At 44.7% G+C, this 24,201-nt stretch overlaps 1 pseudogene; it reads right to left on the bottom strand.

Annotated features, from left to right (window-relative positions):
* Positions 1 to 5,943: 5,943 nt before the first annotated feature.
* LOC139039008 (heterogeneous nuclear ribonucleoprotein D-like pseudogene) lies at positions 5,944 to 7,174 on the bottom strand (annotated as a pseudogene).
* Positions 7,175 to 24,201: the final 17,027 nt, after the last annotated feature.

Genomic DNA, 24,201 nt, shown 5'->3' with positions numbered 1-24,201 from the left:
TCCCTTTTGTACCAAGCATTTCTAACTCTAGCTTGGCTATTAGAGATTAGGTCTTGGTTCAGGTTTAACTTCTTCCTCCCTTTGGTAGCTTATGTACAAAAAGGGCTGCAACAATCCTCACCCCCCTGACCCCCACCTAGTATGCATGCACGTGGGAAGTCTTGGCTATGAGACTTTGGTAAATGAGATAATAGAATGTATCATGCAAACAGAGACTTGAAAACTGCTGGCCTGTTGAGACTTGTGTTAGTTTTCTGCTAGGAACCTTTGTGCCTTTATGTGTACCAGCCCATGATAGCCTCTCAAAGGTTGAGTGACCATGTGGAGAGCTGTCCCTGGTGAGAGATCATCCTAGACCATTGAACCCCAGCTGAATTGCCTCGGACCAGCAGAACCATTTATCCAACCCATAGACTTGTGAGAACTAATACATCCTTGTCCTTAAACATTTTTTTTAATGTTTTCGTTAAGACATTTAAAAGAGCAGTTTTGGTGGCTCAGGCGGTAAAGCGTCTGCCTGCAGTGTGGGAGACCCGGGGTCGATCCCTGGGTTGGGAAGATCCCCTGGAAAAGGAAATGGCACCCCACTCCAGTACTCTTGCCTGGAAAATTCCATGGATGGAGGAGCCTGGTAGGCTACAGTCCATGGGGTCACAAAGAGTTGGACACAACTGAGTGACTTCACTTCAAACTTTAAGCAGAACCATTTATCCAACCCATAGATTTGTGATAAATAATAAATCCTTGCACTTAAAATTTTTTTTAATGTTTTCATTAAAACTTTTAAAAGAACAGTTTTAGATTCATAGCAAAACTGAAGGGAAGTATAGATGTTTCCCGTATACACCCTATACCCAAACACACAGTCTCCCCATTTTCAATAGCCCTCATCAGAGTGGTACATTTGTCACAACTGGTGAACGTTGACACATCATAATCACCCAAAGACCATAGTTTTTTTTTTTGTTGTTGTTTTTTTGAGTGTAGCCAATTAGCAATGTTCTGATGGTTTGAGGTGAACAGTGAAGGGATTCAGCCATACATATACATGTGTCCATCTCCCCCAACTTCCCCTTCCACCTAGGCTGCCGCATAACACTGAGCAGAGTTCCCTGTACTATGCAGGAGGTCCTTGCTGGTTATCCATTTTAAATATAGCAGTGATTACATGTTCATCCCGAACTCCCTAATTTTTCCTTCCCCCCATCCTTCCCTACTGGCAACCATAAGTTCATTCTCTGTGAGTCTCCAAAGGCCATAGTTTACATTACAGTTCTCTTTTGGTGTTGTATAGGTTTGGGCAAATGTATGATTATGTGTATCTATCATTATGGGAGCACACAGAGTGTTTCCACTGCCCAAAAAATCCTCTGTGCTCTGCTTACTCACCTTCCCTAGCACCTATCCACTCACCCCCAACCTGCAACCACAGATCTTTTTACTGTCTCCATCATTTTGCCTTTTCCAGAATGTCATATAATTGGAATCATGCAGTATGTAGCATTTTCAGATTGGCTTCTTGGTAAATGAGATAATAGAATGTGTCATGCAAACAGAGACTTGAAAAGTGCTTGAGACTTCACTTTTAAGATATGTAATATGCTTTTAAACTTCCTCCTTGTCTTTTCATGGCTTGATAGCTCATTTGCTTTAGCACTGAATGTTCCATTGTCTGGAGGTAACACAGTTTATTTACCCATTTACCTACTGAAGGACATCTTCGTTGCTTCCAAGTTTGGAAGTTATGAATAAAGTTACTATAAACATCAGTGTGCTGGTTTTTGGGTGGACAAAAGTTTTCAGGTCCTTTGGGAAAATGCCAAGAAGCATAATTACTGGATTGCATAGTAAGAATATACTTAATTCTGTAAGATATCTCTAAATTTTCTTCCAAAGTGACTGTACCATTTTGCATTCCCATCAGCTATGGATGGAAATTTCAGTTGTTTCACATCCTTGTCAGCATTTGATACTGGTACTGTTCAGGATTTTCACCATTCTAATAGGTGTGCAGTGGTATCTTGTTAATGCTTGTTTTAATCTACTAAATTTTAGGGTGACTTGTTATGAGTAAAAGCTAACTGATAATTTCCTCTTTGGACAATAAAGATTGCCTCATCTTTACATGTTTGCTGAAAGCAAAATAATAGTTCCTCATTCAAGAGGAGGCTTATTGCTTTGTGTTGTTGTTATTGAGATAAAACCCACATAATGCAATATTAATTGCATTAATCATTTTCAAATGTGAAATTTAGTGGCATTTAGTACATTCACAGTTTGTGTAACCATCACCTCTATCTAGTTCCAGAAGATTTTCATCACTCCAAAAGGTGTTACAGGGAATTCTCTGGTGGGCCAGTGGTTAGGACTCCATGTTTCCACTGCAGTGGGTGTGGGTTCAATCAGTGGTCAGGGAACGAAGATTCTGCAAGCTACATGGCACTGGGTTGCAAAAGAGTCAGACACAACTTAGCAACTAAACAACAACATGTAGTAGTTTCACATGATTGCAATATTTAGTTTTAGTTCAGTCTCTCAGTCGTGTCCAACTCTTTGTGACCTCATGAGCCACAGCATGCCAGGCCTCCCTGTCCATCACCAACTCCCGGAGTTTACCCAAACTCATGTTCATTGAGTCGGTGATGCCATCCAACCATCTCATCCTCTGTCATCCCCTTCTCCTCCTGCCCTCAATCTTTCCCAGCATCAGGGTCTTTTCCAATGAGTCAGCTCTTTGCATCAGGTGGCCAAAGTATTGGAGTTTCAGCTTCAACATCAGTCCTTCCAATGAACACCCAGGACTGATCTCCTTTAGGATGGACTGGTTGGGTCTCCTTGCAGTCCAAGGGACTCTCAAGAGTCTTCTCCAACACCACAGTTCAAAAGCATCAATTCTTGGTGTTCAGCTTTCTCTATAGTGCAAATCTCACATCCATGCATGACTACTGAAAAAAACCATAACCTTGATTAGACAGACCTTTGTTGACAAAGTAATGTCTCTGCTTTTTAATATGCTGTCTAGGTTGGTCATAACTTTCCTTCCAAGGAGCAAGTGTCTTTTAATTTCATGGCTGCAATCACCATCTGCAGTGATTTTGGAGCCCCAGAAAATAAAATCTGCCACTGTTTCCACTGTTTCCCCATCTATCTGCCATGAAGTGATGGGACCAGATGCCATGATCTTAGTTTTCTGACTGTTGAGCTTTAAGCCAACTTTTTCACCCTCCTCTTTCACTTTCATCAAGAGGCTCTTTAGTTCTTCACTTTCTGCCATAAGGGTGGTGTCATCTGTATATCTGAGGTTATTGATATTTCTCCCGGCAATCTTGATTCCAGCTTGTGCTTCTTCCAGCTCAGCGTTTCTCATGATGTACTCTGCATATAAGTTAAATAAGCAGGGTGACAATATACAGCCTTGACATACTCCTTTTCCTGTTTATTTGGAACCAGTCTGTTGTTCCATGTCCAGTTCTAACCGTTGCTTCCTGACCTGCATGTAGGTTTCTCAAGAGGCAGGTCAGGTGGTCTGGTATTCCCATTTCTTTCAGAATTTTCCACAGTTTATTGTGATCCACACAGTCAAAGGCTTTGGCATAGACAATAAAGCAGAAACAGATGCTTTTCTGGAACGCTATTGCTTTTTTGATGATTCAGCGGATGTTGGCAATTTGATCTCTGGTTCCTCTGCCTTTTCTAAAACCAGCTTGAACATCTGGAAGTTCACAGTTCATATATTGCTGAAGCCTGGCTTGGAGAATTTTGAGCATTACTCTACTAGCATGTGAGATGAGTGCAATTGTGTGGTAGTTTGAGCATTCTTTGGCATTGTCTTTCTTTGGTTGCAATATGCATGACCATAACAAATTAAATTAAAAAGAAAATGATAAAAAATAAAACACGCACACATACAAAGGTATTACAATATTCAGTGACAACCCACTCTCTTTCTCCCCTCCCCTAGCCCCTGGCAATCACTAATTCGCATTCTGTCTCTATGGATTTGCCTATTCTGGATGTTTCATGTGTAAAGGGAGTCATTCTATATGTTGCCTTTTGTGTCTGGCTCCTTTCATTTAACATAAAGTTTTCAAGGTTCTTCCATACTGTAACATGGATCAGTGCTTCATTCCTTTTGAAGGCTGAATAATATTCCACTGTATGGCTATATCTCGTATTGTATATCCATTCATCACCTGATGGACATTTGGGTTGTTTCATAATTTGTGGGTATTAAGAATAGTGCTACTATAAACATTATTCATGTACAAGTTTTTATGTGAAAATATGTTCAGAGATCAGGGTAATGCTGCCTTCATAGAATGAATTAGGAAGTAGTCCTTCCTCTTTTGTCTTTTGGAAGAGTTTGGTGTGTTAATTCTTTTTTGTTTGTTTGTTTAAAAAAAGCCTTTATTCATTTTTGATCAGGGAAAGGACAATCTCAATGTCAACTTGTCACCTAATCATAAATTTGAACTTACAAGATTTACTGCCCTAAAAACACTGCACCTGACTTTTGACAACATAACTTAAAATGAAAATCTCCTTTCTGTCCCCTAAGGTTGCACGTTGAAAGAATAAACAATCCCTTGCAACAGCTAACAGTGATACTTGGCTTAGGTTTAAATTAAGGTCAAATAGCAAAACAGGAGCAAAACAAGGCCAAAAGCATTATAACTTGATAGCCCATCAAGTACAAACATCACTGGAATAAAGAAAGTTGCAGGCACCAAAGAAAACAAGAGGCAGGTTCATTAGCATAAAAAAATTTACACTTGGTTGAAGGAGAGGTGAACTATTCCACAAGTAAACATGTATGCCAACCCTAATGGTGAACATGAAACCAAAGCAACAAAACCGAAAACATTAAACTCAGTTAACTACACTGAATGTGAAATTCAAAACTTGAACTTATCTAGGATATCCTCCCAAATCTAGAGCTAAAAGGTTTTCTTTTTAACGCACCAGGAAGATCTGTTGTAATGACATGACTTGGTCACACTGAAGACTTGCATTTACATAAGAATCAAGGGTCATCCTTCTCCATTATTCTTTGTCTGGATGTGAATATGCTCAACTACTCAGCTCATGCACTAACCGCATAAAAAAATGACTGAAACCTACTATCCATGCCTTCTAAGAACTCACATCATGTAATAGTTAACACCCAGTATAGCTTCCTAACAATGCCCCAAGAGAAAACATTTTGTTCAGTTTGGTGCTTGCTGTGACATAAAACCAACAGAATAGTATACAATTAATTTACTCAGTTTACTACTTCAAACTTGTAATCTAACTTTCGTTCAAACTTCATACCTATTTGCCAAAATTGTGTAAAATCTAACTATATCTGATATTCTTAACCCGTAGCTCCTATAACACAGTTTAAGCCCCCCCACCACCCTGCAATGGGTATATCTGGACATTCTAATCAAGAAAACAAAGTTACTGTACTATGATTAGTCAAAGCTCTTTCTAGCAGACCACTGAATACAGCAAACCATTAAAAAATGCTTTTCCAGATACAAGAACAAAACAAAACATTTTCTTCATAAAAGGAGCTACCGGCATGCTTTGTGCCATTAAACATTTATTTTTCAAAATATACCCAAAGACTCATGGTCTACTAGAAAGCTCCCACTAATCACAACAGTGTAACTATGCCACAGAAACTGTCATGACAATGTCTCCAGATAGGCAGAGAGGAAAACAACATTAAAGGTTCTGATGGGAGCCTCAGTTAGAGACAAAAATGAAGTCTTAAGAGCATAGAATACATCTAACAAAAAAGGGGAACACAGCAGACACTGTAGCTGGCTATTCATAAAGGACCACAGTTTTCTCCTCTTCCTATGGAGCAAGACTCCCTACAAAATAAACTGTGCATTAATTATTGCTTATTTAAAATTACACTTTTACAGAGCTATTTAGTACCTGACGCAGAAAAACAATCACATAAGGAAGCATTTATTTGAGGTTTAACATGTAATCATACAAATAAAGTTTGTATAAACACAAATCCACAGAGTCATAACACAGATAGCAAAAGACAAAGTAAAAACAAAGAAAACTAATTGGCGGCTATATACAGTTGGACACAAATTGTGTCTTGTACACTAGAAAGTCTTTTACAAAATAATCATCTTAGATCAACAGAAGACCAATCTTCAATGTCCTCCTGCAAGATGGTTACGTTAGCAATCTCTTCCTGTTTTCTCCAGCGTCCCTTTAAATATGGGTGGTAATTATTTTGGTGATTGCCACCCCCTCGAGATGGCTTGCCATAAGTGCTCTGTTGGCCACTGGAGTCTGCATATCCCTGTCCATATCCATAGTTCCCATAGTTATACCCAGTATAATCATAGCCGCCATAGCCACTATAGTTTTGATCACCACCATAGGCACTATTGTAATTTCCATATCCTTGATCGTAATAGTTATTAAATCCTTGGTTCCAGTTTTGGCCCTGACCTCGGCCACGAGCCCTAGTACCTCCTCGCCCACCAGCTGCAGCACCTCTTCCTGCCTTTTGTTGCTGCTGTTGCTGTCTATATACCTCTTTGGGTTGTGCAACTTTGATTTCACACTTCCCAGAACCAATTTGATGGTATCTGCTTTCTAGCAATTTCTTTACTGGCTCCTCGTCTGTATATGTAATAAAGCAAAATCCTCTTCTTTCATTTGTTTTTGTATCCATAGGAAGTTCAATATTTTCAATCTCTCCAAAGGCTCCAAAATATTCTTTAATTTGTTCCTCCGAAGAATCTGGGCTCAATCCACCCACGAAAACCTTTTATGGGGGTTCCTTTCCCTTTAAAGCTTTGGCCCGTTTAGGGTCTATCAATTTGCCGTCCAGTTCGTGTTCTTTCAGTTCCAAAACCTTATCAACACTAGCAGCATCCTTGAAAAGCACAAATCCAAATCCTCGTGATCTTCCAGTAACAGGGTCTGTTTGAATCGTGCAGTCCACAACTTCCCCAAATCGAGACAAATATTCAGCCAGATCTTTCTTGCTTGTATCCCAGCTCAAGCCTCCAATAAACATTTTACCGTCATCCTGCTGGTTCTTGCTCGCGTTGATCTTGGATCCCTCTGCGAATTCCTCTATGTGGCTGCACTCGTTCATGTCTTCCATAGCGGCGGAGTGGTCGGCCGGAGGGTGCTGGCGCGCAGACCGAGTCGCGCAGCAGCGGCGGCGGCGCGTTGTATGGAGCTGGATTCAAAATGGCGGCGGAAGAGCGGTGTGTTAATTCTTTAAGTGTTTGGTAGACATCACCAGTGATGCTATTTGTATCAGAGATTTTCTTTGTTAGGAGATTTAGGCTTACTTCTTTTAATTAAACAAATCCTTGTTAAGAAGGATCACTGTAAGTACTAGTAAAGACGCTTTTATTCTAGTTGGGGTAGAGATGAAGAGAACTGAGAAAGTCCCTGCTGTCCAGAGCTGTGGGGCCTCAGTGTTCAGTGAGAATTTCAGAGGGAAGCAAGAGAGAACTCCTTAGATTAGAATGCAGAGAAAAATTCATGAAAGGGATGGCATTTGGCCTGGGTCTCAAATATTAGACTGAGACTGTATTCGATTTTAAAATGCAGAGAAAGACAGAAGAACATTCTACTCAAAGGTAACTGCCAACAGGGGTAATAGTTGTCCTAAGACAGGAAGCACTTACTATTTTGAAAATATTTACAATTATTTCCTTACTGCAGCCCTGTGACATTGGTAGGGTCATCCCCTTTTACAGATGAGGATCCAGAGGCGCAGAGCTATGACGCAGTGCTCACAGGGGGCAAAGCTGGGATTCAAACTGAGGTCTTCTGATACTAGAGCTCACCCTTTCAGACAAAGGTGTGGGAATGACAAAAGGTGAGGCATGTTTTGGGTGTGTCCACATTGTAGATCACAACAAACTGTGGGAAATTCTTAAGGAGATGGGAATACCATCTACCTGACCACCTGACCTGCCTCCTGAGAAATCTGTATGTAGGTCAAGAAGCAACAGTTAGAACTGGACATGGAACAACAGACTGGTTCCAAATTGGGAAAGGAGTACGTCAAGGCTGTATATTGTCACCCTGCTTACTTAACTTATATGCAAAACACATCATGTGAAATGCCAGGCTGGATGAAGCACAAGCTGGGATCAAGATTGCTGGGAGAAATATCAATAACCTCAGATATGCAGATGACATGATCCTTATGGCAGAAAGCAAAGAAGAACTAAAAAGCCTCTTGATGACAGTGAAAGAGGAGAGTGGGCCCCACAAAGTCTCTGTCATACCTGCCCAGCTCTTGTTTGTAGATCAAAAGCAGTCAAAAGCCACATGAAAACAAATGAGCATAACTGTGTTCCAATAAAACTTTATTTACAAACAGGCAGCAGCTGGATTTAGCTCCCAGACCATAGGTTGGGGACACCTAACCTGGAAGTCTAATAGAAACCTACTGATCCAGCCCATTAAAAAATTATACTTTATTTTTTGTTTTTGGCTGCACCACATGGCTTGTGGAGTCTTAGTTCCCCAACCAGGGACTGAACCCCAAGCCCTTGGCAGTGAGAGTGCAGAGTCTTTACCACTGAACCACCGGAGAATTTCACAGCAAATGCAGGGCTGGGGAGATGCTGTCTGGGCCATCAGCAAGAGTTTGCCTCTCCTAATTCACCTACTCAATGCTACTTGGCCTCATGTAACTGTCTTATGAGGGAGAAAGCCATTAACGAAATAGTATCATATAATAAAGACAGAATTACAAGTTGTGGTGAGAGCTATAATGGGTTATTTCTGGGATGTTTATGAACCTGTGTCACTGGAGACCAAACTCACACTAGGGGTTAACACACGGCTGCTCTAAGAAGAGTCTTTAACTGAGACCTAAAGGATGAATGAGAGTTGGCTAGCTAAGAGAGGGTGGAATAGAAGCCTTGGGAAAGGGGGAATAGCATAAGCAAAGGCCCCAAGGCAAAAAATGAGGTTTGTGTATTTGAGGTGACAAAAGAAGGTCTGTGTGGCTGGAGCATCAAGGTGAGGGAGCAGGCTGAGCCTCAGGAGACAGGCAGGGTCCCAGTTAGGGGGCATTTGGCAGGACATGCTTATAAAGATTTTGGATTTGACTCTGTGTATAAAGGGAGGGTATGGAGGATTTTCAGGTGGCTGTAGTGGAGAATGGAGGGCATGCAGGAAGAATGGAAGTGGAGAGATTGAGTAGAGCATATTTTGGTCATCAGGGCAAGAGATGAGGATGACTTCAATCCGTGTGAGGTTTTTTTCATGTCTGCAGGTAAAGTTTTGTGTGTAGGAAGCTATTGCAGTTACTTTGATTTTTAAATGAATATTCAGTAGAGCAACAAATTAAAAATATAACTTCCCATGTCTCACCCATCTTATCCTACTTATAAAACTAGCAAAATTTAAGTCCTTGATGAATGCTTAATTAAGTAGAATAGACAAGCCTTAAACAATCAGTCCTGTTTAAAACTTCATGATTAAATTTTTGTAAATAATTTAAGCTGCTTTAATTAATTTAATATACTGGATTTTAGGCTTCCCAGTTTGTTCTAGTGGTAAAGAATCTGCCTGCCAATGCAGGAGATGTAGGAGACTTGGGTTTGGTCCCTGGGTGGGAAAGATCCCCTGGAGGAGGGAATGGCAATCCACTCCAGTATTCGTGCTTGGGAAATCCCATGGACAGTGGAGCCTAGTGGGCTACATGGGGTCACAGAGTCCGACACAACAGAAGCGACTTTGCACATTAAATTTTTAAGAGTATTCTCCATGCCCAATCTATCACTCAGAATCTTCCAAAGCACTTCACTCCTATAAACACAGCAAATTAAACTTATGACTATGGGAAAATCAAGTTGTGTTAAATACTCCAATGTTCTTTGTTAACTTAGGCAAATTCTCTTATATCTATCTCTCAGCTCAAAATCACAAGCACAAATAAATTATTTAATTACACATTTAATACTGGAATCACATGAATAATCTGTTATGTACTCCAAGAGATCATTTAAAAATGTATATAAGTGCTCTAAGTTCCAAATTATATAGATGGTTCCAATGATTACAAATCCATAACTCATCTTTGCATATGAATATTAATATTCCTGGCCTGATTTGCACTACACTATCTATGTTTAATTGTAAGCTTCTGGAGGCTTACCGGTTAACTCTGTAACTCTTAACTTACAGAGTTATCTTATGAAATTGAGATTACTGGGCTAATTTTATGTGATTGCCACCAGATCACCATCCTAGCATTGGTGGTGGTTTAGTCACTAAGTCGTTTCCAACTCTTGCGACCCCATAGACTGTAGCTTGCCAGGATCCTCTGTCCACGGGGATTCTCCAGGCAAGAATGCTGAAGTGGGTTGCCATTTCCTTCTCCAGGGGATCTTCTCGACCCAGTAATCAAACCCGTGTCTCCTGCATTGCAGGCAGATTCTTTACCAACTGAGCTACAAGGGAAGCCTTGTGGCTTCGGGTTTCTTAAAGGGAATGAATCCGATTTCCATGGACAGGACTGTAGGTCCTTAATTCTGCACACTCTCTTCCCACTTAGCCAGTTACTGGAACACATGCTCATTTGGAAGGGGCGTATCCATTCTACATTGCTGCAATCTCCCCCAGTCCCTATTAACCTAGCTTTGGGGGGTGCTTATTGGCCAATAGAGACTTGAGAGTCAGGCCTGTGCATTTCCAGTGTGATCATCTCTACACTATGACTGGGTACACGCAGCTCTACTTTAATAGTCAAAATGACAACAGGAGGCTTGGAATTCACATCTTTTAAAAAGGGTTGGTTTGGGGGACTTCCCTGGCAGTCCAGTAGTTGACTCTGTGCTCCCACTGGAGGGGGCCAGGTACTGTGCAGCACTACAGAAAAAAAAAAAAAGAAAGAAAGAAAGAAAACCACAATCCAACAAAACAAAAAACGGTTGGTATCGTCTAGGTTCTAACTAGACACTCCAGTGATCCTTCTGTGTGACCTGTGTAGACAGAAGCCAGCACCTTCACTCTGGCTGTAGCAGACATTCCTAACGGCTATGCTAGACTTTGTTCATGTCTTTAGTCCTTTAGTCCCCACATCTTTCTATGTTTAATTACCACCTTTGTGAGGCTTACCCACTAAGGTGTTGTGTTATTACCTTACGCAAATTGAGATTACTGGGCCAATTTTATATAGTCTCCACCAGATCATCATCCCAGCACTGGAGGGTGCTTATTGGCCAAAACAGACTTCTGACCTGGGTTTGTGCGCTTCAAGTGTGATTCTCTCCGCCATGACTGGGTACACGGAACTCTACTTTAATACTCAAAATGGCAACAGGAGGCTTGAAATTCACATCTTTTAAATAGGGTTGGTGTCTTCTAAGTTCTGATTAGACCCTTGAGCACTTCTTCTATGTGACTTATGTAGACAGAAGCCAGCGCCTTCACTGAGGGTGTCGCAAACATTCCTAACAGCCATTCTTGACTTTTTTTCATGTCTTTAACTCCTTCAGGACATTTATTACCCTTCCCTCTGGCACTAAAGACACTTAAAACCAATCCATCCGTCCTTTAGATCCTTCTATAATTCTCTGTGATCTATCTGTGTGGATGGAATCTTGCATCTCCTTCTAAGGTTACAGCTGATGCCCTGCAGCAGTTTCTTCCCGCATAATTCAGTTCTGAATGCCCGTGAGCACCTTCCTGATGCTCAGCCTTGACTCCAGGTGCCTGGTTGGATTCTGCGCACCGGCCAAGCTCTCATCCGCTTCTGAGGCACATCCTGAGGTCATGCGGATGAGAACTTGGACGCGGGTGGTGGTGGAGAAACCAGAGTGGCTGGATTGAGAGAGGTTTTGAGAGAGTTGACAGGATTTATTGATAGACAGGATTTGTTGATAGATCGGATGGATGGATCAGGGCGAGTGTTTCAAGGATGACTTCCTGTTTTCATCTGGAGCAGCTTGGAGGATGGAGGTTCCATTCCTGAGGTGGGGGGACTCAGGGATGGAGCGCAGCCGCGGCAGTTATAGCTCCACATTCAGGGGACGCTCCGTATCCACCCAGCTCCCCGCAGGCCCGAGCACCCCAGTCACCCAGGAGGAGAGCCAACCTGCCTGGCAGCGGGGGTGAACGCCGCAGTACGCCACTCTGTGGAGCCCGTTCTGCAGAGGTCGTCAGGGGCCCCTTCTGTGCCCACCCCTCCCCGCCCCTTCGCCCCTGCACTCCCGCCCGTCCTTCCCGGAGACCCCAGGTCTCCCCACCTCCTCACTCACTCCAGTCCCTTTGGCTTTGAGATTTGGGCTCCCATCCCATTTGAGCGTGGATGGAGGTGCAGAGAACGGGTTTTCCGATGGGATTTGTGTGCAAGAGCACAGAGGCGCTAAGGATGGAGTTTGGAAGAGGAGGGGGCCGCCAGGTGAGGAAATGGCCTTGACCAGGGCAGCTGTGGGCTCCGAGCACAGACTGTGCTCATTTCCCGACTTTGCCCCTGACAGTAGGTGGTCATCCACTCCCCACCGCTAAACTCACGGATGTACGGAGACCTCTGACCTCTGGTGTCGAAGAGCATCCTTCCCCCACGGGAGTTTAGGGTCGAGGCCCACAGCCACGGCGTGCCTTCCCCAAGGACTGAGTTGGAGGGCGTGTGCTGGGCCACCCTGGTGTCCCTGAGACCCTTCTGCAGTCCGAGTCCAGGGAAGCACGGCCAGACTGAAATCAGCCTCCGCCTCCTGCCTGCCTCCCTCTCCTCCTCACGCCCACAGAGCACTGCCCTGTACCTGCCTCTGTCCTTAGTTGAGGAGGTGGTGGGGAGGATGGAGTGGAGAGGATGGCCGCATTTCCAAGGTCACTTTTACCCCAGGTGTCAAGGATAAGGGCCGGGCAGGATCTAAAGAGACTGTAGGACTTCAGTGTTGGGGTGCACGGATTGGGGAGGGAGCACCGATTTGGGGGGAGCGCACAGATTTGAAGGAGGAGCACAAGGAGGTTGACAGAGAAGTAAATGCTTTGAATGGCAGAGACCTGGGGAGAGCTTTCTAGCAAGGGTGAGCCGTTCTGCCCACTTGGACGAGGGAGTGAGGAGGTGTGTTTGGAGTGCACCTCAGCTCTGCACATGCAAACAGAGGGTCTCCCCACGGTCGTCTGTATTCACACTGGTCTTCTTATCTAAGGACCCTGAACTGGGGTCACTGTTCATCCCCCTGATTCTAACTATGTACCCATCATTCCACTATTTATGTCTACTCCTATTGAAATGTTTACAAGGCCCCGGATATGCACTAAATACCATAGAAATGTCTATAAAATCAAAGAAATGACCAGACTGTCATGGAGAGAACCAATTTAAGCCACCAGTCCCTTTCTGCAGCACAGATTTATTTCAAGACCTGAGCGCCTGCAAGGAGACGACAGATGCTTTCCGGGGGCCACAGTCGCCTCTGGCCCCAGAAGACGGAGCTTCACAGCAAAGCTTCAGGAGAGCGCAGACCATCAGAGCAGGAGCAGGGAGATGCACGCACGAGCTTTCATTCGGGCCAGGACTCGCCCAGGGCCCATCTGGGCTGAGGGAGCTGGTTGGGGAGGGGAGGTGGCTCCGTGGCCTCTTCTCATGATCCCTCGACTGTGAAGGTCCCACTGCTCCCAGCTCCCTTGGACTTTTGGTTCAGGTATATGATGTACCTCTGCACCCAGGCCTGGCCTGGGTCGGCACAGATTGATCGCCCACTTCTGGTCTGGAAGCTGAGGAGCAAGGAGAAGATGAGAAACGGAGAGTCAGCAGGCAAAGAAGGGTCCACCCCGCCACCCCAGCCTCTCCCACCGCCCCCACCAGCAGCTCCTCCTGTGTCACCCCCTCACCCCACTCGTGTCTCTGTTCCTAGAGAGCCCCGCCCCCCTGCCCCCTCCTCCCAGCCCTACTGGTTCTTGAGATCACACCCTTTCCATTGTTGGGGGGCTGTACTTACATGACCCCTGGCTGGGCGCACATGTCACTGGTCTTTTGATAATTTACCACATGAGCGCGTGGGATTATCCTTGTTATGAAGGTAAAACAGCAGGCATGCAGGTTATCAGCTGTTTCTGCAAGGTAGAGGACTGTAAGATGCTGGAAGCTTCTCCATGAGAAAGCTTAGGCCTCTATCTGCACCCCCACAGCCCTTGAGGAAGGGAGGGAGACAGGAGATGGGAGCACCTGGCAGGAAATGGCCTGGTCTCCCTCCTCCTTCCACCTTTAAAAAAATCTTTTGGCGAAGCCACACTGCATGTGGGATCTGGGTTCCTTGACCAGGGATAGAACCAGTGGCGCCTGCATTGGCAGCACAGAGTCTTAACTACTGAATGACGAGGGAGGCTCCTTTGCAGGGCACCCCCCAAACACCCCTTATCCCCGCTTAAATTTCCTCCTAAGTCCTTTCCTCCCTCCGTCTGCCTCTCCAGCCCCTCCCAATCTCTTCTCCCAGACCCTATCCAGGGCTGGGATGGGACTCTGTGGTCCTAGTGTTTCAAATTTCTGGTTGTCCTCAGGATTCGGGAATAAGAAATCAGAATTCCTGGAAATTCTCGGACCATAAATTATTCTATATTCATCTTTTTAAAAAATGAGATATAAATCAAAACCACAATGAGGTACCATTACACGCCAGTCAGGATGGCTGCTATCCAAAAGTCTACAAGCAATAAATGCTGGAGAGGGTGTGGAGAAAAGGGAACCCTCTTACACTGTTGGTGGGAATGCAAATTAGTACAGCCACTATGGAAAACAGTGTGGAGATTTCTTAAAAAGCTGGAAATAGAACTGCCATATGACCCAGCAATCCCACTTCTGGGCATACACACCAAGGAAACCAGATCTGAAAGAGACACGTGCACCCCAATGTTCATCGCAGCACTGTTTATAATAGCCAGGACATGGAAGCAACCCAGATGCCCATCAGCAGACGAATGGATGAGGAAGCTGTGGTACATATACACCATGGAATACTACTCAGCCATTAAAAAGAATTCATTTGAATCAGTTCTAATGAGATGGATGAAACTGGAGCCCATTATACAGAGCGAAGTAAGCCAGAAAGATAAAGACCATTACAGTATACTAACACATATATATGGACTTTAGAAAGATGGTAACGATAACCCTATATGCAAAACAGAAAAAGAGACTCAGATGTATGGAACAGACTTGTGGACTCTGGGAGAAGGCAAGGGTGGGATGTTTCAAGAGAACAGCATTGAAACATGTATATTATCTAGGGTGAAATGGATAACCAGCTCAGGTTGGGTACATGAGACAAGTGCTCGGGCCTGGTGCACTGGGAAGACCCAGAGGGATCGGGTGGAGAGGGAGGTGGGAGGGGGGACTGGGATGGGGAATACATGTAAATCCATGGCTAATTCATATCAATGTATAACAAAAACTATTGTAATGATGTAAAGTAATTAGCCTCCAACTAATAAAAATTAAAAAAAAAAAAAAAGAAAAAAAATAAATAAAAAATGAGATATAAATCGTTTTAGGTTGTACCCCATGTTAAATTTTTTTTCATTTTTAAGGTTTTATTTTATTTCAAAGTATAGTTGATTTACAATGTTGTGTTGGGTGATTTTTTTATATATATAACACTTTATTCTCATGTTTTAAAAATAATGTGACTACACAGTAAACAGGGAATCATTTTTTATGAAGTTTTTTTTTTTTTTTTTTTTCCAAAAAAAGGTTTTCTATAAAAATAAATTCAAAGTAACAATAAGGGATGTTTCTATGTATGGTGACAAGCTTACAAACTCAGTAACACATCTAATGTTCTCCAGCAGCTAAAGAGAGTTGATAATAAAAAACATGAAAAGATGGGAACATTAACACAAAATAAAAGGCCAGTGAAAATCATTTAAAAACCAAAAAAAGTGCAACAACTATTTAAAATATTTAAAGTTCTCATTCAAAAATAAAAATTCGAAACACAGGCAGCATCAATTGCAAACTGCTTGTAGTCTTTCCCTTTGTTTTGTAGCAAATATTCCATAGAACATTTTTTCCATACTGGATTGGCCCAACTGTTGAAAGTATGTCTAAATGCATATTCAGTTGGAGTTTGGGTACTAAATGCTTCCTTCATATGAGCTAATTTCCTATTTTAATGATGGACATATCTAGTCTGCTTCTCCTGAATTTGTTTTTCTAATTCAAATTGATATTACTCTCTGGCCACACAACACGTGGAATCTCAGTTCCTGGACCAGGGATCAAACCTGTGTCCCTTGCATTGAAAGTGTGCAGTCTTAACCACTGGACCACTGGGGAAGTCCCCTGCTTCAGCTAATTTAGATTTTATATAAACATTAGCAAATATTTCTGGTTTCATGTCCTAGTATTCTGTGACATTTATGCATTTTCTCTGTGTATTTCCTCTTATGTTATTGGGCTTCCTTGGTGGTTCAGATGGTAAAGAATCCTCCTGCAATGCAGGAGACCTGGGTTCAATCTGTGGGTTGGGACTATCCTGTGGAGGAGGGCATGGTAACCCACCCCAGTATTCTTGGCTGGAGAATTCCCATGGACAGAGGAGCCTGTGGGCTACAGTCCATGGGGTCGCAAAGAGTCAGACACAGCTGAGTGATCGTGAAAGTGTATGAATTTTACAAACTTATTAGCATTTCTTAACAGCAGACAGAGCTGTGAACTCCCATGTGTAACAGGGCAATAGTCTCAAGAAGCTGGATCAAGACCACTTCTCCCGTTTGTGCTTCAGTCCGCATCCCCCCACATGCTAATCTTAACCTTAACTCCATGTGACAAATGTTTCCTGCTTTCACACCTGATGTCAGCAAATTCCTTTAAGTCAGTGACATCTCTCTGTTGAATGTTAAGCTTTATTCCATCAAGAGAATTAGAGTACTTTTGCCCATTTTCCCCAATTGCTCAACTGAGTTTTCTTGGGACTTGGAATTTAGAAAAAGCATATAATTTCCTGAGAAATGCTGAGAAGAATTCCCACATGAAAATGCTAGTGGATGTCCAGGGTGGGCCACAGCAGGGTGGGACTGTTCCCTGCATCTGAGAGGACCCTCTCTCACAGGTCTGGGTAGGGGTGGGGGTGCTGCTAGAAGCGGGAAGTTTGCTCAGCTCAGAGGAGCAGGGCCTTGGCTAGGAGGCTTGAAAGTTCAACTTGTCCTTGTTTCTCCTGAAAGCTGTGTGACTCCAGGCGGGACACCCACCCTTATCGAACCATTGTCCTTGAAATGCAAATAATAGCCTTGCAGCAATTACTGTGCAAATTGATTTTTATACTGATGATTATTTTGTGCAATAAAGGCCTTATTACCCCCACAGAACAGATGAGGAAGCTGTGGGTCAGGAAAACTAGACAAGACACAGGTCACAAGCTGGCCAGAGCAGAGCTTCCAGACCCAGGCTCCCGGGGAGAGATGATCTGCTTCTGCCCCCAGTGCGTTCCAGCGTGTTGCCTGAGTGAGTGGCACAGAGTCGGCTTTTTATGTATATACAGGATAGATTCTCTTTTGAGATGCTGTGTAGAGCAGCTGCAGCTCCGGGTCGGGCATGGGATCACCAGGGTCAACACTGATGCACTTACCACCAGTCTGGACCCAGACAGCCATGCTGTGGGTTGTTTTCAGTACAGTGTTCAAAAACATAACCTGTGCTAGACAGCATTCCATCATAAAACAGGCTTGTGTTGGATGATGTTCCCCAACTGTTGGCTAAGGTGAATTCTGAGCTTCTTTGAGATGGGTGAGGCTAAGCTATGGTGTCTGAGAGGTTCGGGGCATGGTATGCATTTTCAACTTCCAGTATTTTCCATTTCTGGTGTGTTTATTGGGAGGTAACACCCTCATGAGTTGAGGCAGATATGCGCTGAGACTCTACTACAGGCCTGGTGCCTGGCTTCGTTCCTGATGTGGCTCATCTCCCTTCCTCACAACTACCCTTTGAGAAGTTATCACTGATCCCATTTGCAGATGAGAAGTCATATGACAATAACTGAAATTATTGGAAAGCAGTGAAAAGCTCTTTCACAGTCAAAATTCCTGGAAACTAGCCATCATCCATTGAACTAGCAGGATGTCAAATGGCAGTCCTAGTGTGGAGTATTGTTCGGTCTCTGATTTCAGTTGAAATTCAGCTCAGGAGAACTGTTTACAATAGCCAAAACTTGGAAGCAATCTAAATGTCTATTGATAGAGGAATGGGTAAAGAAGATGTGGTACATACATACAGTGGAATATTACTAAGCCTTTAAAAACAATGAAATGATATCATTTGCAGCAACGTGTATGGATTTAGAGGTTGCCACACTGTGAACTTGAGAAAACTCTGGGAGATGGTGAGGGACAGGGAGGCCTGGCGTGCTGCAGTCCATGGTCGCAAAGAGTTGGACACGACTGGGTGGCTGAACAGTAACAAGAGCAACATATTAAGTGAAGTAAGTCTCACACAGGAGAAATATCATATGACATCCCTTATACACAGAGTCTAAAAATAAATGATACAAATGAACTGATCAAACAGAGACTCACAGACTTAGAGAATGAACCTGTGGTTGCCGGGAGGGAAGGATAGGGGAAGGGATAGTTAGAGAGTTTGAGATGGAGATGTACACACTGCTATATTTAAAAAAGATAACCAATAATGACCTACTGTATAGCACAGGGAACTCGGCTCAGTGTTACGTGGATGGGAGGAGAGTTTGGGGGAGAGTGGGTGCGTGTGTATGTATGGTTGAGTCCCTTCACCATTCACCTGACATTGTGACAACATTGTTAATCATCTATACCTCAATACAAAAATAAAAGTTTAAGGGAAAAAGGAAAAGACATTCAGCTCAGGAGAGTCGTTTCCTGGGAAGCGTCCTCCCAGGTCCCTCTGTGCCACCTTCTCCCCTGGCCCCAGCCCCCTGCAGAGAGGCAAGCAGGCCTGCTGAGGGCAGTGAGCTGGGGGTCAGGACACTGGGGTTTGGCCCTGCCTCTTTCACAGTCACCTGCTGCTTCCTCTTCCAGTAGCCAGGTATTTACTGAGAGCTCAGCGCACGGCTCTGGGCCGTGCACACACTGGACACGTCTTGCGGGGAGAGGAGGGAATCTGACCTGGGTGACTCAGGCTCAAATGCCCCGAGACCACGTGGACAGCAGCTGGGTGTGGCAGGCAGTGGGCACCCTGAGGCCTGGGCAGCGGCCCCTGTCTAAGGGGACAGCACCCCCACCTCAGTCCCAGTTGGAGGTGAGCTTGTGGAAACTCGGGCTCATGTCTGCTTGGTCTTCCATATTTGTGAAAGAAATGGGCAATAGGGGTTTTTAATGTTTCCAGTTTTTCAATGTTGGCAACCATCCAAATATGGTCAGACCCCATCTAGGCCGTGAAGAGAGCGTGAACCTTTGTGGCTTCCTCTCGCCCAGATTCTGCTCCTGCCTGGACGCAGCTGAGCAGACACCCGGAGTGCTCTGGGTCAGCTTCTCGAGGCTGAGACCAAAGGCCAGGAAGGCTGTTTTCAGAGGCAGGTTTTCCCCAGCCCGGGGGAGGCAGAAGTGAGCCCCGACCAGAAATGGGGAGACACCCTTGGGAAAGACACTCTCTGTTTGGCAGGAACCCCAGACCATGTTTTCCAGACCACACACACCTCCTCACTGCAGCCCCCGACCCTGCCCACCCCCACCTTCAGTCTCCAGCCCCTGAGTTCTCCTTGTTCAGAGCAATGAGAGTAGCCGCTCTCACCTTCATTAGCCTCCGAGTGCAGGACGGCAAGAGTGAGGAGGAAGGCCAGGGTAGCCAGGCTGACCCTCATCGTTCTGGGTGCCGACCAGCAACAGGAACAGGGCTGGGCTGAGGACTCCTGGGTTCTCTGGCTCCTTGAAATCTGGGCTGTGAGCCTCCTTTATAAGAGACTTCTGCTCAGGAAGTCACAAGATCCAAAAATTTAAGGTTGCGTGGCAGTTTTGATTCTTTGGAATTGTGACCAATGACATATGTAAATTATGAGAACTCAGTCAATTTAGGCAAAGAAAAGAGGAAGGCAGAAAACAATGCTGGCTTTCAATTTGACTGATATCTTGAGGGTGGTGGTGGGGGAGGCCCGGAGACCAGGAGCTGTGTCAGAAACAGGCCCCCTCTCCTGGTCTCCCCTGGGAGCCTGGTTAAGCCCCCTTGGTGAGTCCGACCTCAGGTGTGGACCATGAGCTCGGAGGCCGGGTGACTGTCTCAGAATCAACAGCTCTGGCTGGACGCCAGGAGAGGGATGTGGGGGTGAGTGCAGCGTTTGCCCTGAGCACAACGTCCAGGCCTGATGGGGGCTGGGGAGAGGAGCACGGTCCAGGGGGGTCCTGGAACGGCTGAGCCTCACCAGCAAGGATGGACTGGAAACCTTCACCTACGTGGAACAGAAGGGCCCTGCCCCCTGCCCAGCCCACGGAGCTTCATCAGACCCTTAGCTACCCAGGCAGGGGTCTGGGCCCTCTGCTCAGCCAGGCCAGCCTCCAGAACAAGACTGAGGGACAGTTTCTTCTGTCCAGCCAGAGGCAGGGCAATGTTGTCCACAGAATACAGTTGTGTCTTGTCACCCTAAGTGTGTGCTGCAGGGGGTGTGCTCAGGACGTCAGGATGGTTTAGTGACTGAGATGGTAGGTGCCAACCACCCTGGTTTGCCTGGATAAGAGGGTTCCAGCAAATTTGGAAAACTCCGCAGTGGCCACAGGACTGGAAAAGGTCAGTTTTCATTCCAATCCCAAAGAAAGGCAATGCCAAGGAATGCTCAAACTACTGCACAACTGTACTCATCTCACATGCTAAAAAAGTGATGCTTAAAATTCTCCAAACAAAGCTTCAGCAATACGTGAACTGTGAACTTCCAGATGTTCAAGCTGGTTTTAGAAAAGACAGAGGAACCAGAGATCAAATTGCCAACATCTGCTGGATCATCGAAAAAGCAAGAGAATTCCAGAAAAACACCTACTTCTGCTTTATTGACTACGCCAAAGCCTTTGACTGTGTGGATCACAATAAACTGGAAAATTCTGAAAGAGATGGAAATACCAGACCAGCTGAGACCTGCCTCTTGAGAAATCTGTATTCAGGTCAGGAAGCAACAGTTAGAACTGGACATGGAACAACAGACTGGTTCCAAATAGGAAAAGGAGTATGTCAAGACTGTATATTGTCACGCTGCTTATTTAACTTATATGCAGAGTACATGAGAAATGCTGGACTGGAGGAAGCACAAGCTGGAATCAAGATTCCAGAAGAAATATCAATAACCTCAGATATGCAGATGACACCACCCTTATGGCAGAAAGAGAAAAAGAAGTAAAGAGCCTCTTGATGAAAGTGAAAGAGGAGAGTGAAAAAGTTGGCTTAAAGCTCAACATTCAGAAAACTAAGATCATGGCATCTGGTCCCATCACTTCACGGCAAATAGATGGGGAAACAGTGGAAAAAGTGAAAGACTATTTTTTGGGCTCCAAAATCACTGCTGATGGTGACTGCAGCCATGAAATAAAAAGGCGCTTACTCCTTGGAAGAAAAGTTATGACCAACCTAGACAGCTTATTAAAAAGCGGAGACATTATTTGTCAACAAAGATCCATCTAGTCAAAGCTATGATTTTTCCACTAGTTATGTATGGATGTGAGAGTTGGACCATAAAGAAAGCTGAATGCCAAAAAATTGATGCTTTTGAACTGTGGTGTTGGAGGAGACTCTTGAGAGTCCCTTGGACTGCAAGGAGATTCAACTAGTCCATCCTAAATGAAATCAGTCCTGAATGTTCATTGGAAGGACTGATGCTGAAGCTGAAACTGCAATACTTTGGCCACCTGATGCAAAGAACTGACTCCTTGGAAAAGACCCTGATGCTGGGAAAAATTGAAGGCAGGAGGAGAAGGGGATGATACAGAATGAGACAGTTGGATGGCATCACTGACTCGATGGACTTGAGTCTGAGCAAGCTCTGGGAGTTGGTGATGGATAGGGAAGACTGGTTTTCTGCAGTCTATGGAATCTCAAAGAGTCAGACACAACTGAGTGACTGAACTGAACTGATCTTTATTGAACTTCTTCTGCATGCCAGATACTTTCTACAACCTGGCAATACTGAGACAGACAAGAAAAGAAGGTTTCTGCTTTTTAGATGCTCAAATTATAGTGGGGAATCAGACAAACAGGGAGTAGGAGATGGAATTCAAAGTTAGGAAGAGGATAAACCAAGGTGTTCTGATAGACCCGAGGGTTGAGTGGAGGGGAGCCTCTACAGAGGGAGTGTCTCTTCCGCTGGGGCTGGTTTGTTGAAGATGAGTTGGACTTGCTCAGGGGAGATTGGGGGAGGTATGTCCTAGGAGTGGGACCAGCAAGGCCAAGACCTAGAGGAGGAATGGGTTTGGGACATTTGAGGAATAGACAGACGAGCAGGTGACTGAAGAGAAGGGAGGTGAGGGCCATTGTCCAGGTCCTTTGTGTCCGGTCACTGGACAGTTTACTTTCCATTTCATCCATGTGGGCCCTGAAGGTAGCTGTATCCTGGAGAACAGGTGGGTGGATGCAACAAGAGCTCTTGTCAGTTGCTTTAAGGGAAAGCAGGAAGAGAAAACTGTGGATTCCTTCCCCTGAGACTTCATTCTCCCCCCTGTAGGTGGATGGAGAGGGTCTGAGCTGCTTGATTTTGCCCAGCAAACCAGAGCCCAGGGGGGAGCAGGGCCTCTCCCCATTCTTTGTAAGTTCAGAGAGATGGAGATGCATGTAGTGGGTGCCTCTGACAGCTGCCTTTGTCCTCCCTGCTGACTGTGGGCTCCTGGGTGTGCACCAGGATGGGGCAGGTGGCCGACACTGGGCTTTGCCTCTTGGTGAGCAGAGCATCAGATGTGGGGGAGGTGGGGGACACACGTGGGCAGGAGGGGGGGAGAAGCTGATTCATTCATATCATCACTTGTGTCCCTGTGCCAAGTCCTCAGCTCTTGAATCTAAGTTCCTGGTAACACTCAGTTTTCTCCCTTCCATGCTTTTGTAAGGAGCATGCACCCGCCTCCTGAAGGCGGGTTATTCTTGCATAACTGACCCTACTTCTCTACTCAGAAAAGAAGGGCTGGAGTGAGGCAGGCCTGGGGAGGATTAAGGCTGGGTAACTTTTGGGGGGGTAAAGTTTTTTTTTTTTGCACTGGCACATGGAATAATGTGCCAGCCCACAGTAGACACTACACTAGTTTCCTGAGTTTTACTGTTTTCCCAGCTGGAGAAAATGCATTAAATGCTGGAGACCAGAGCCTTTGCTCACAGCTTTTTCTAGCCCACAGTTCATCAGCAGTTCATTGCTGCCAGAGAAGGAAGTGAAGTTGGTCCAGCCTCACTTGCCTTAGCTGCACCCATGCTGACTTGCAGTGTACACTTCCTTTTCAAAGTGCCAACAAAGGATTTCTTACCAAGAACTGCAAAGGCATAGACTCTTGCCCATGACAGAGGTGGATGACCCCTCTCAAGTTCATGGAATCCGTCTTCTTTCCACTTCCTTTTTTGGGAACTCGGTCGCTGTTTGTTCATCTTATATCCTACAACCTCCCTGTCTCCTAAGAACCCACAAAGATGATCAGTCTGTAAAGTGTCTGGGCTGCTGGAAAGGACTTCATCCAAGTCAAGGAATGAAACACCGTACAATCTCCTACCCATCTTGGGCTTCAATTTCTTCTCATCCATGGAAATTATGCCCTTTAGACTGTAATGGATAGAGAAGGAAACAGACAGAGAAGGACAAATAAATATTGGAGACCAAGTGTTGTGCTCTATCCCTTCCACCTGTTTATTCATCAGTTCACTCATCAATTCATTTGTTTACTCTTTCATTTTTTCTATAAATAATTATTGAATGCATCCTGTGAGTAGAGCACTTCTAGGTGCCAGAGATTAAGCCATGAGCAAGATGCATAGAGTCTTCTGAAAGTTTAAGTAAGCAATAGGCTTTTGGCACATTCTTCTTGTTTTTTTTTGACCATACTACACAGCTTGTGGAATCTTAGTTCCCCAACCAGCTACTGAACCCGGGGCCTCCACAGTGAGAGATCAGAGTCCTAACCACTGGGCAACCTGGCTCATTCTTCTTAAAATGAGACAAACAAAAAGCTATCATTATGATTTATTATTGAAAAAGTAGTACTATGAAGGAGTTTAGAAAATACTTACGCAAAATGAATTAAACAGAAATTCTATGTGGTCACACAGTATCACTT

The sequence above is a fragment of the Odocoileus virginianus genome, chromosome 17, assembly GCF_023699985.2.
Source record: "Odocoileus virginianus isolate 20LAN1187 ecotype Illinois chromosome 17, Ovbor_1.2, whole genome shotgun sequence".
NCBI lineage: Eukaryota > Metazoa > Chordata > Mammalia > Artiodactyla > Cervidae > Odocoileus > Odocoileus virginianus.
The sequence above is the reverse complement of the archived record's forward strand: the minus strand, read 5'-3'. Positions and strand labels throughout refer to the sequence as shown.